Raw genomic sequence first — 14,078 nt, 5'->3', positions numbered from 1 at the left:
TTGGCAACCCAGGGAGTTAACAAATAACAGCCTGTACAAGAAGGAGAGCTCTCGATTCTTTGAAATGCAGTGGAACTCCTATAACTACTATTGGTATAACACTGGCAATTTATGAAGCTGTTTTTATTTGCTTCTACAACTATATAGCAATGTTATGAGGACAGGAATATTACGTTTTTAAAAAGAAGGAAACGGAAGCTCGGGGATTTCAAAGACTTGGACCCAAAGGCATTCAACTAGAAAGCTGGTAATAACAACAGCTAGGGTTTATTGAGTGCTTACTGTTTTCTGAGAACTTTTCTAAGTGCTTTACGCATATTAAATTTTTAAATCTTGACACTAGTCCTATTAGGGAGGTACTACTGCTATTATCCTTGTTTTACCCATGGGGACGTGAAGACCCGAGGGAAGTAATGTATTCAAGATCCTGATAAATGCAGAGGCAGGTGTAGGGGGGGGCCAAGACCCTACCACCGCACCGTACTGACCAGGGCTTGAACCTTTGGCTGTGGCTTCAAGTTCAGGGCTCTGGGTGCTTTGCAACAGTGCTGCAGGATAACGTTGCTGGTGAGGATGTAGGCGGCTTGAGGTTCCCCCACTTTTCAGTCATGGATCCTGAATCAGAATCTTGGGTCCTGAGTCTCCATCTCTGGTTCTGTCCAGTGCCCAGCATGGTGGTAGGGATTCAGTATCTGTTGAATGGATTTGAATTCAAATCATTGTTTTCTCCCATCTCCCCTGTGGTTTTGCAGTTGACCTTGGCAGTCTCCTTGTTGCTCCTGAGACACGGTGTGGTTGCTCCTGTAGCCTTCATCACTGCCTTCCAGCCTGCAACCGGCCATCCAGAAGATGCTATCTCATGCTATGTCTATCACCTGGCAGCACTCACTGCTTTTCCGACCCCCCATGGGATTCATCGTCCCTGGTGAATGTTGCTCCTTGGGCTACTCTCTATTCTGTGTGTCTGCCGACTGTGTTGGCTTCCTAAACCCTGGATTCCAGGCTGCCAGTGACCGCTCATGTCCTTTGCTTTCGTGTGTTCCTGCGTTTGAGACTCTAGGTTCTGTTCCATGGTCTCATTGTCGCTTTCTGCATTGCGTTTGTCCCAACGACAGAGTACGTAATGAGTGTCGTCCCCTGATAGGGCACACATCTTTCCTCCTGTGTTCTTCAGAATTTTCTTAACTCTTCTTCTCTTTTGCTTCTTCTCAGAAATGTTAGGATTGGCTGGTCACAGTCTGCAAGACAGCATGTTGTGTTTATTGCCGTTGCATTTTATTTTTATTTTTAAATTTTTTAAATGTTTATTTTTGAGAGAAAGAGGGAGAGAGAGAGCACAAGTGGGGAAGGGTAAAGAGAGGAAGATACAGAATCTGAAGTTGGCTCTAGGCTCTGAGCTGTCAGCATGGAGCCCAACGCGGGGCTCGAACCCACAAACCACAAGATCATGATATGAGCCGAAGTCAGACACTCAGCCAACTGAGCCATCCAGGCACCCCCATTGCATTTAATTTTTTAATTCATTTCAGGGAGGATTGAGATTGTTCAACTTTGAATCTGCCCATTTGGCTGCTTTGTCTCCACTTATGATTTTCCTGTATTTTTTTTTTTTTTTAATTTTTTTTTTTCAACGTTTATTTATTTTTGGGACAGAGAGAGACAGAGCATGAACGGGGGAGGGGCAGAGAGAGAGGGAGACACAGAATCGGAAACAGGCTCCAGGCTCTGAGCCATCAGCCCAGAGCCTGATGCGGGGCTCGAACTCACGGACCGCGAGATCGTGACCTGGCTGAAGTCGGACGCTTAACCGACTGCGCCACCCAGGTGCCCCGATTTTCCTGTATTTTTAACACCAGGATATTACACTTTTTTTTTTTTTGAAAATTTCTTTCTAGAAACCTTGTTAATTGCTATTGTGGACAGGCTAATTTTCTATTTTTTTCTGAATGCTTTAATGACTCACAGAAACGCTTCTGACTTTTTAAAATTGCATTTGTACCTAAGTACCTTGTTAAATTTTTCTTCTATTTTTTAGATGGTATTAGATTTCCTATTTCGATAACATAATTTACTGATAAGGACAGCTTACAATTTTTGATTTGCTATTTTATCTGTTACGTTATTTCATTGGTTAGGACTTTAGTATAATGCTAAATAAAAGCACTTAAAGAGGACATTCTTGTGTTTTGCCTTCTTTTAATGTTTTATCAATTATGTTCACTGTAGTTTTATTTTTCAACACTATTTTAATTTTTGTTTGTTTTTTTTTTTTTAGTCTTTATTTTTGAGAGAGAGAGCAAATAGGGGAGGAACAGAGAGAGAGGGAGACACAGGCTCCGAAGCAGGCTCCAGGCTCTGAGCTGTCAGCACAGAGCCCAACGTGGGGCTCAAACCCATGAACCGAGAGATCATGACCTGAGCTGAAGTCAGACACCTAACAGACTGAGCTACCCAGTTGCCCCTGTTCACTGTAGTTTTTAATAAAATTGTAAAATTGAAAGGTGCTAAAATATATTTGGAAAAAAAAAGTGCACATCAGGGTTGGCTGGGTGGCTCATTCACTTAAGTGTGTAACTCTTGATTTTAGCTCCGGTCATGATCTTACAGTTTGTGAATTCAAGTCCTGTGTCACAGTCTGCTGACATCACGGAGCCTACTTGGGATTCTGTCTCTCTTGGCCCCTCCCCAGCTTGTGCTCTCCCTGTGTCTCTAAATAAATTAAAAAAAATTAGCTATAAATATGTCTGTGTCTCTTCTAAAATTTTCACTCTCTAATGTTAATACTCTTAAGAGTATGTTGTTTCTTTCCTTTCTCTTTAGCTATATCTATCCCTATATATACACATTCACACACAGATTTTGCAAAATAAATTGGTGAAGGTTAATATGTATAGTTTTTTCCCCACTTAACAATAGCATATTAACTTTGTAATTTAACACATTTATAGAATTCTTTTTAATGGTAAAGTAATACACTTTGGTGTAATGCACATCTAATAATTTCCCTATTAGTGCACATTTAGGGTTCTTTGTGACTGCAAACAGTGCTGAACTAAGCATCTCTATACATACTTTCAGAGATTTGTATTACATCTTTTTATTCTTAAAAGCTTATTTTTCAGAGAGAGCATGTATGCATGTGAGTTGGGGAGAGGCAGAGAGAGAATCCCAAGCCTACTCCGCTGTCAGTTTGGAACCCAATGCAGGTCTTGAACTCACAAACTGTGAAATCATGAAAGAGGGAGAATCTCAAGCAGGTTCCATGCTGTCAGCGCAGAGCCTGATGTGGGGCTCCATCTCAGGAACCATGAGCTCATGACCTGAGCCAAAATCAACAGTTGGATGCCCAACTGAATGAGCTGCCCAGGTGCCCCCCAAGGTATTTAAAAAAAAAGTCTAATTTTAAGAGAGGGAGGGAGGGAGTGTGTATGCGTGTATGCACACAAGTGGGTGAGGGGCAGAGGAAAGGGGACAGAGGATCCCAAGTGGGCTCAGTGCTGATAGGGCAGGGGAAGAGAGGGAGAGAATCCCAAGTAGGCTCTATGCTGAGCACAGAGCTTGACTTGAGGGTTGATCTCTAGACCTTGGGATAATGACCTGAACACAAATTAAGAGTCCGTTGCTTAGTGGACTGAGCCACCCAAGCGCCCCTGATGTGTATTAGGTCTTAAAGACATGTTTTTAAATGTTCATTTATTTTTGAGACAGAGCATGAACGGGGGAGGGGCAGAGAGAGAGGGAGACACAGAATTGGAAGCAGGCTCCAGGCTCTGAGCCATCAGCCCAGAGCCCGACGCGGGGCTCAAACTCCCAGACCGGGAGATCGTGACCTGGCTGAAGTCGGATGCTTAACCGACTGAGCCACCCAGGAGCCCTTAAAGACATGTTTTTAAAGGCAAAGTCTCTGAATGAATGGATAGTCATATAATCTTACAACTTTATATGATGGCAAATTGGAGGATATACTAAAGTAGGAAATATGCTATTGTGAATCAGCACATGCTCATCACCCAGCTAAAATCCACGAATAGTCCTTCCATTGCTATGTATTCTTGTACCACTGTCTTACTGAAACTGGATTATTTACGAGCAAATCTCAGATGCCCATATCATTGCATCTTTATTTCTGTATGTATGTCAAAAATAGTTTATTATTTAGAAATGTCAACACAGTGGCAATATCATATGTGGAAAATGAATTAAAAAATTTTTTTAAATTTATTTTTGAGAGAAAGAGCACGAGCACAGGAGGAACAGAGAGAGAGGGAGACATAGAATCTGACTCAGGCTCCGAGCTGTCAGCACAGAGCCTGACATGGGGCTCGAACTCACGGACTGTGAGATCATGACGTGAGTTGAAGTCGGACGCTTCACCGACTGAGCCACCCAGGTGCCCCGAAAATGAATTTCTTTAATACCCAGTGTTCAAAATTCTGATTTCCGATTTTTTCCCGTAGTTTTTCTTTGAATCTGAATTCAAAGAAAGTCTGTATGTTGCAACTGGTTAATACATCTTTTAAGTTTCTGTTAATCTGGAGTTGCTTTTCACGTTTTCCCACTTTTCCCTTGCAGTTTGTTTGTGGAAGAAAACAAGCCAAATAGTATTTGCCATTGTTTGCATTTGTTAAATGCATCATGGTCTTGCTCTCTGTCCTGTAAATTGGTAGGTAGTTCTAGAGCTTAGATGTCCAATAGAATAGTCACCTGTGACCATCTTAAGCTAATTAAAGTTAAATGAATATTTCGGTTCCTCGATTGCAGTAGGCACATGCCAAGTGCTTAACAGTCATGTATGGCTAGAGGCTACTATATCGCATAGCGCAGATATACAGGACTTCCTTTATTGCAGAAAATTGTGTTGGATAACATTAAAGGTTTGCTTATGTCGGTGTGTGTGCCCTATCTCTATGGCTTGCTTGCTGCTGCTGTTGTTTCGGTAACAATTATTTGTGATGCGTTCTATCAGGAGGCTCATGATGTCTAGTTATTTTTCTTTCTGTGATTTTAGCAGCCATAATGGATCATTACTCAGATGCATTATTTCATTAGCTTTTCCAAACTGGTGGTGTTCTAATTCCTCAATTATTAGCTGTGTTTTCAATAAAGGAAAACTTTAGTGCTATGTAATTTTGCATTTTATTGGCATAAATGGTCCAGGTGCCTTCGTTTTTAATGCCTGATGTATTTATACGTTTTTTTTTTTTAAAATGATGCCTGATGTGTTTATCACTCTTGATGGTGTGCTGTCCACATCTTTCATGATCTTGACAGACAGTCATTATCTTAATAATGCTTAAAACTTTTGGTGTCGTTCATCATCTGCTTTTTATTTACATATTTTATGTTTTTTTTTCTTTGTGCTTTCTGAATTTGTTTTCATCATAAGTTGGATAATTAGCTCATTACTTTTGCTCTCTTCCCCTGTAAATGCTTAATCCTGTTTTCTCTCTTAATAATTTGAAGACCAAATTCTGTATGATATGGAACTTTGAATTTTTATTAAGACCTCACGACAGTACAGAGTTGATTTTAGTAGCTGTATTACGTGTATTTGACAAAAATGGATAGACTACTTCCTGGCTGCAGGTTCTCTATTGAATTGTTAATTTTAATATTTTGTAACCTTACTAATATTTTACTTGATGAACAGTGTTTGACAAAGTCGTGTTAACACCTCATTCGAATTTTGGTCTTGACAAGGTTTCTTCATAATTTTTTGTGTGTTTGTTTTCGAGGCTATATTTGGTGAACCTCAGCATATGGTTGTTACATATCCACGGACTTTCTTTTATGCCATCGAGTCAGTCTCTAACCCTTCAGGTGTTTTCCTTAAATTCTACATTTTCTGGTATTTATTATAACACAACCTTACTTTTAGTTATTTGCCATGCCAGGATTATCTTCTCTAATCCTTTTATATTCATGTTTTCTTGGCGTATTGTTTCCCTTTTCTCTTTTAAGCCTTTATCGCCCTCTGAGCTCGTGCATTTTATCAATACACACTTACTGTAATTACTTATCTATTTTATGTCTACCTCATTACAACTGAGTCATTCCTAGTTACCATTTTTTCTCTCAGGTTCTTTTTCCTCATTTCTTGATGAGATTGCAGACCCCCCCTTTCCCTTCTCACTGGATTGGAAGGCACAGATGAAATTTCTAATGTTTTCCAGTGATTGCTTTTAAGCGTTGAATATCGTAGGTGTCATGTAACTATACAGTTTCCTAATAAAACCTGTAGTTATTGAGTATGTTTCCCTTCTTCCTGACGATAAAGAAAAGTTCAGCATGCCTTAACGACCCCATTAGCCCATTTCATTTCATGTTTGTTGACAGAATTTTCACTTTGTACTTTTTAACATTAAAAAAAAAAAGGGTTAGTGTTCTCTCAGTCACTAATCACATTTACTGGTATTTTGCTTATTGTTTCCTATACCCCGTGCGGGTATAATCCCTTGACTTCACTTTTTATTTTACTGAAGTGAGTCCTCTAATATTTGGGTGTGGTTTTTTGTTGTTGTTGCTTGCCATCATTTTCCTTAAGTCTCTTTTTCCCTTTCCCTGAAAGAGAAATTCAAAAACGTTTATATATAATACTTCATATACACAGAGTACGGACACATACTATTACATGTACGTCTCAAAGCATGCTATTACATGAATACCAATTCACCTTTACCTGTGTTTATGCTTTTACTTCCTCCCTGGAGGAAACCAGTAGTCTGAATTTAATGTTGTTCGTTTTTTGCTTTTATTTATTTTTTTTAATTTAATTTTTTGAGAGTGGAGAGAAGGGCAGGGAGAGGGAGAGAGAGAATCTCAAGCAGGCTCCATGCTGTCAATGCAGAGCCAACGGCAGGGCTCGATCCCACGCACCGTGAGATCATGACCTAGGCTAAAGCCAAGAATCGAACGCTCAACCGACTGAACCACCCTAGCACCCCTTGTTTTTGCTTGTAAAAATACCCATGTTGGGCTTTTAAAAATAGGTTTAATAGATTTAGATTGGCTTGTATTTAACTTTATAAAAATACTGCAATACAGTAAGTAGTCTTTTGTGACTTGCTCTTTGTGCCAAGCCCTGTTTTCAAGATTCACTAGTGTTACCTTAGCAGCAGTTTTATTACTGGAGCTGTGAATGTTCCATTGTTTACAAATACTACAGTATATTCATGCTCCCATTAGTGAACTTGTATCTTTGTTGCTTTATTGTTAATAGCCATGCAGTTATGAACATTCTAGCACATGTCAACTGACGCACACATTCGAGAGCTTCTCTAGGGCATATACGCTTCAGAGCGAAACAGCTTGGATAGGACCGTGCCAGGCACTGAGCTTGGAACCACCACTGGAGTGGCCACTTGGGCTAAACCCATGGATTTTGGAATCCTATCTTGTGAGTTGGCATTTGTGGTCTGTTTCTGGTCTGTGAAGATGTTGATGATTTTATCCCTGGTGATTTCTCTTTTCATTTTGGCAGTGGGTTTGTACCATTGGGATGTGTTATGTGTGAATTTAAGGCACTGTCTTAATAGGAAGTCACCATTGTTGACCTCAAACACTGAATGCTCAGAGGGAGACCTTGTCTGGAAATTAGAAGGGTGAATCTGTCATATGATGAACAAGCTAGAGGGTTTGCTGTCTTTACCTGTAGGAAATGAAGAGCAGCACCTTTTATTACTCAGATTTTTTCTTAATCTGTTTACTTTTTATTAAAAAAATTTTTTTTTTTAGTTTTGAGAGAGAGAGGGAGAAAGAAGGGGGGAGAGAGAGAGAGAGACAGACAGAGAGTCAGTCAGTGAGCAGGAGAGGAGCAGAGAGAGGGAGACACAGAATGGGAAGCAGGCTCCAGGCTCTGAGCTGTCAGCACAGAGCCCGACGCGGGGCTCGAACTCAGCAACTGCGAGATCATGACCTGAGCTGAAGTCGGACGCTTAACCCACTGAGCCACCCAGGCGCCCCATCTCAGTTTATTTTTGAGAGAGACAGTGCAAGTGGGGGAGGGGCAAAGAGAGGGGGACAGGATCCAAAGCGCGCTCCGTGCCGACAGCAGAGAACCCAATGCGGGGCTGAAAATTAAACGGTGAGATCATGACCCGAACCGAAGTCGGATGCTTAGCCGACTGAGCCACCCCAGTGCCCCTGGCTGGCCTCTGCTGTTTATGTCTGTCTGTGTTGTTCAGCTGGTGGTGATTGTGTCTCCAGAGCATTAGCTAGTGTCTAGTGATGTTTTAGTGGTCATGAACTGGGAAGCATTGAAGGTAATACTTGAATCAGGTGTCTGGAGGCTACGGATGTTGCTAGGTGTCTTGCAGGCCAGCCCTCCACAACGAGGAATTATTTGGTTCTTCAGGTCAGTAGTGCTGGGTTAAGAAACCGTGGGGTGCATGGAGGTGATCACTGTACCAACAATGGAAGTACCAACACTGAAATGTGATGGATTCGTAACTGTATTTATTTATTTATTTGCTCGCTTGCTTGCCTGCCTGCCTGCCCCTCCTCCCCCCATGAGATCTCTATGGAAGTGTACTTTTGGAATGCCCAGGTGATGATGCAATGAATTCCTTGTGTGATACCTGTGAAGTGTTTAGTTACTGTGAAGTGAATGACTAATGATGAAGAAGTAACGTGCTGATCTCGGTCGTATGAAGGGCCTGGTTTGATTTCTATTTATATCTGCAAATCAAATGTTCTAAGTGTTGGTCGGTATTCCTTCTGTCCTTAGGAATACTGTTGATTCTCCAAGCCATCATCACAGCCATCCCAACTCCAGTAGGAATCGGAGAGGCCTTCCCATACACCCTAGGGCCAGCTGAGCAGCGTATGGTCTATGGAGTTCACTGAATTTTGGGAAAAACCCCAGTGTGATATCTCTTCCTTCCCCCCACCCTTCCCCCACCCTTGATTGGCTCTAGCTGAGTGATAGGGCTGCTCGGGAAATGTGGACAGGCAGGAACTCCCTAAGTCTGATGGGCTTTGTTTCTGTTCCAGGTCTCTCCCTGTCCACCAAGGTCTGAAACCTGAGCATAGACTCTGATGGAGGGAGAAGGCAGAGGAGAAAGCAGATAGCTGGCTGAATGTAATCAGCATTTTATTACCGTCCTCAGGAAGTAGGACCAGGAGGGGGAAAAAGTAGGTTGGAGCAAGGAAAGTTAATTATGTGAGGTTATTTGACAGGAAATTACTAAATACAAACAGACAGAAGACACACATTTTAAAGCCGGGTAGGAAATCTCGAGTTACTTCACTGTGTGTTTGAAACCCCAAAGCAAATTCTGAAAATAGCAGTTTAAACAAAAGCTATCTTATCTGATAAAAGTATTTCAAACACAAAGGGAAATTTGTATATTGGGCAGCCAATCTTAAAATAAACCGAGTTTGTTGATAGCCCTGCAAATTTAATGGTGGGAAAGCCCCCTCGGATGTCTGAATTTACCGTGTGTTGTGAATTTATTTTGAATTTGGCATTTCAGTTCTGTGAAGGTGTGTGTCACCCTGGAAAAAGTATGTGTGTGTGAAATGAAACGTTTACTTCGTGTGTGTCTTCCTTTTATAGTATTTCAGAAGTTTTCTGGGTTCTGTATTTGCAGAAGAGTGTTGTCTTAATAAAGTAAAGAACTGAGGAAGTTTTGTCTCACGTATCTATTTCCAGAAGTTATATATTTTAAGTGTCTGAATTAGTAATTGATATAATATGACTATTGTTGCTTTTGCAATACTTGGGAATGTTTGCAGAACTTTTGTAAATTAGCCAAATACATTTATTTGGTAGTGTTTTATTTTTGAAGTGACTGATTAAGGAGGTCTCAAATGACTTCCTACTGAGTAGACCTTGTCACCCATTTAAGAGTGCCCCAAGTTGCTGTTGGTATTCTGACCTTTTTAGTTAGGGCTGCTATTCTCCCCTCTCTCCCAAGCCCCCATCTCTCTCTCTCTCTCTCTCTCTCTCTCTCTCTCACACACACACACACACACACACACACACACACACACACACACCTGGCTTTTCCAAGGAAAGGTAGGACAAAATTTATCTTTTAGCTCTCCACTGTGGGGTTCTCTAAAAACACTTAATAGTTGAGATATTGAAGAGTCCCTGTCCTAGAAATCTACTCTGGGTGAATGTAAAATCACAGTCTGGATCAAGTTACACATTCCAGGTTAGTTCAAAGCAAAAGCAATATTTTGAAAACATAAATGGAGCTCAAAGTCTGCATTCCTTTTCAAAGGCCAACACCTGTGGAAGGAATGCAGGTTATTTCCACTTGACCTTCAAGTGTGGAGCTGGGGGGAGGTGCTTAGATACTATGGTGGGTTGCTACTTGACCACCATATATCTCTGCATAGCCATGTCTCCCCGGGTAGCATCTGTCTTGTCCGTTGTCTGGAAGGGAAAATGCGGCAACAGTCAGGAATAGCCACAGCGCCTCTGAACCCTTGCTTTGAAGAGCTTGCTTCCTATACCGCCGAGTCCCACGGTGATGGATGAGTGGGTGTAGATAATGTGAAATAAGCCATAGCCCCTGTAAGCAATCAGGGTTACGTTTTGCAAGTCCTGGGAAACCCCAGGCAGACGGTACTCGTACACTCAGGCTGTGAGTCCTCTGTGAGCAGTGGTTGAAGATAAAGACATCATTGATGTTCCAGACAGATTCTCGTCATGCATAAATAATTCCTTAGGACGGAATTAGCTGCCTTGAGTGGTGCCTCTCCTCTAGGCTACTTACATTAGTTCAGCAGTTTATTGCGGTGTCTGAAGGACTAAATGCACAAGTTGACATCAGGGAGAAAGTTACACATAGAGCATTCTTTTTGAACAAGGAATTTATTAGTCCGTGCAACTTTTGATGGGAAGGTATGGCTCACTTATTCTTGTTGAACTCTTGATTCATTTATGCGGTAAATATTCCTTAATTGCCTTCTGTATGCCGGGAACCGGTGGCACGGCTGGGAATACGGTGCTCAGCCATACCTGACATTGTCCCTACTTCTGAGAACACCCAGTTTAGTTTCCTGTGGTCCTGCTTTCCTCTATAATCCGGCTTTGTGATCTTGGGCAAAGGGACAGGTTCTCTCTACCTCATTTTCTTGGTATAAAAAATTTTAATGTTTATTTTTGAGAGAGATACCACGCGTGAGCAGGGAGGGGTGGAGAGAGGGGAGACCCAGAATCCGAAGCAGGCTCCAGGTTCTGAGCTTTCACCACAGAGCCCAACACGGGGCTCGAACCCAAAAACCGCAAGATCACGACCTGAGCCAAAGTTGGAAGCTTAACCGAATAAGCCACCCATTTTCTTGGTATAATTTTAATGGTTTTCCTACATAAGTTGTCAAATCCTGCTCAGTGCTAATATTTCCTGGATATACGCTTTTGTCGTTAAATATTTTAATCCCCACGACCTAGCTTGGTGTTCTAAAAGCGACCCAACGGGTTGCTACTGAGTAGATTCTCTTAGATGGTGGTATTCAGATTGGAGTCATTGATTTGATGCCTGCCTGAACTAGTTACTTTTCCTGTATTTATACAGCCTTTTATATCATCATAAGTGCAGCTTCCTAAGACTCAAGGTTATTTTAAAGAGAAAACATGGATTTCCACTGATGCTGGAAACATTTCAACAGTTCTGAAAGCTTGGTCTTCAGATGCAGAAGACTATGATCATAGACATACACTTCTTTGCTGAGACACTAGCCCGGGGCAGTTGAGCTGCGTCTAGTCCAAATTTAGTGCTGACAGAACTATGCTTGGGATAGCATTATTGAAATTGGGATCTTCACAGTTCCGTATTACTTGGGGATGTTGATGAATCCAACCACCGATTACCTCAGCTGGTTTTGTAAATAAAGCTTATTGGAACAAAGCCATGTGCGTCCGTTGACGTGTTGTCTTTGGTTGCTTTGGGGCCTACAAGGGCATGACTGAGTAGTTGGCACAAAGATAAATCCAAAAATGTTTATCGGGCCATTAAGAGAGAACGTTTGCTGAAACCTGGATTATGGAATATACTTGTCTGCTTTAAAAGCTACAAACGCTGGATTACTGTTCAAGCAACTTTGTTAAATAATTGATCTGAGGGAGCCTGAGATCCTACCTTTCCTCATGTTTCAGCTGTGAGGGGAGAGGAAGAGGACATTTCAGAGCTCTGTAAGCCCTGGGAGACATGTTTATAAGCTTCCCCTACCGGTTTCCTGTATTTGTAGTTCCCGGGAGCTCTAGGGCTAATGTGCCTTGCCCACAGATGTGCTGGGTGAAAACCGGGGAGGAAAGTGGGGTCTGTCTGAATTCTGGCCATCCATCCAGGGAGCTGGACCTGAGCTAGTGAGCTGCAATGTAGTTTTAGAAAACTGGAAAAGCTCTAGACCTTGGGTGTCGGACTGGGAAGAGGACAGAATGGGGCCAACCCTAGACTTGGCTCTTCAGCATTTTCTCAAAGGCTCAGAATGGGTTTGTGTAGACACATCAATTTCTTCTTAAGAGTTTAAAGATGAGGCATACAGCTACTTGGTAAATGGTTAGTTCCTACCACAGAAAATGTGAAATTATGGGGAGAATGAAGTTTTAGGATGAAGCAAGGCTGCTTTTATGGGTTGGAATTTGCCTACTGTGACTAATCCTAGCACATAATAATTTCTGAATAAATACTGGTTTATTTAATATGTTTCAAAGCTCTTTGGTGTTTGAAATCCACCAGTGGAAAAAAATCGTTGTTGACTTGAGACTTCATGTGGACAGCCCGGTGAGTGGGTTCATTATTGTCATTCACATCGGAGTCCCTACTATATAATTACACGTTTCCTGTCGCCTTGGGGTTTACATCCTGTTGGGAGTGACTGATAGGCTAACGCTTGGCTAAAAACATGAAATGCTGCTAAGGTGTGCATATGGACACTTAGGATTGTGAGGAGGGATGCCTATTTGGAGGAGGTCAGTGGGACCAGGGCCATTCAGAGAGGGTCCCCAGAGGAGAACGCTTTCTTCTGACCTGTCCATACTGTTGTCCCTTTCCCCAGAAGGGGGGTGTTTGAGTAAAGCCCAAATATAGGCCTCCGGGACATACCTGGGTGTGGGAGCTCAGAGCCCAGGGTTGCTGGGGAATCTCCCTCCTAACATTGTCTGCCCTCCCTGACTTTGGTTTTTCTCTCAGCCTGAGATGAAGGACAGGGGCCAAGGGCCAAGGACTCCTGTGTGTAAGACCAACAGCCTCCACCCTGAGAACAGAGTTGGGGAAGCCCTGCGGGGCTGTGAGCCAGAGCGGAGGGCAGCAGTGTGAGCAGTGCCCTGCATGGACCACCGGGTCAGGGAGCCGCCTCCTCCTTCCCCCAGATGGGGCCTGCTCCTTCCCCTGGCCTCTCATAGGATTCTTTCTTCCTTCCCAGGAGATTTTATAATTAAGGGAGATAAAGGCAGGAAATCTGTAATAAAGTACTAACTTCCACGTATGCCAGATTAAAAAAAAAAAAAAAAAAAAAAAAGCGAGGCCAGCCTGCAAAGTAACCCGGTCTGGTGGGAAGAGATCAAAGGGCGGCCGTCTGGCCTGGCGAGGGCTCCTTTCCCAGTTCCCAGGCGGCGCACATCCTGCCCTCGGAGGAGGAAGTGGTGCGCAGCGGCCGGGCGCGGGCTGTTCTCAGGGATGCGGAGGGGTCGGTTCAGGGGCCCCGGGAGCGCGCCTGCCAGTGCGGGAACGCTCCGCACGCATCTGCTGGACATGGTAAACAAGGCCGCCCGAGGACCGTTTTGAGTTACCAGTCCTACCCCTGCTGACCTCCCCCCACACTCCCCCCGTGATCCTGAGGAGATGCAGGCCCGGATCGGGCCTCTCCCCGCTGCTGCGAGCCCCCTCCGACCCCTGCCCCCCACCCCCAGATCGAATAGCCCGGGAGCCTGAGGATCGCGTTGCAGCAGGCATCACCCTAATCTTGATTGCATCGTTTTTCCTCCCCCGAGAAGGCCGGGGTTGGATCTGGAGGTGGTGGGAGAGAACGAGCCTCGGGGTTGCTGACACCACAGAAGGAAAACCTCCGCGGCGGTCATGCCCATTCGGAGGGCTCAGCAAAAACAGGCCGGCGGACCGGCAGGC

The 14,078-nt window shown here is 43.3% G+C and overlaps 1 protein-coding gene across 3 annotated transcripts in view; it reads left to right on the top strand.

The window, feature by feature from the left end:
- The window catches only part of LOC125165885 (uncharacterized), an 821,026-nt gene that overhangs the window by 432,161 nt on the left and 374,787 nt on the right, over window positions 1–14,078 (top strand). The gene's annotated exons all lie outside the window — the stretch shown is intronic.

This window comes from Prionailurus viverrinus, chromosome B2, assembly GCF_022837055.1.
Source record: "Prionailurus viverrinus isolate Anna chromosome B2, UM_Priviv_1.0, whole genome shotgun sequence".
Taxonomy (NCBI): domain Eukaryota; kingdom Metazoa; phylum Chordata; class Mammalia; order Carnivora; family Felidae; genus Prionailurus; species Prionailurus viverrinus.
This window is presented reverse-complemented; position numbering and strand designations above follow the sequence as displayed.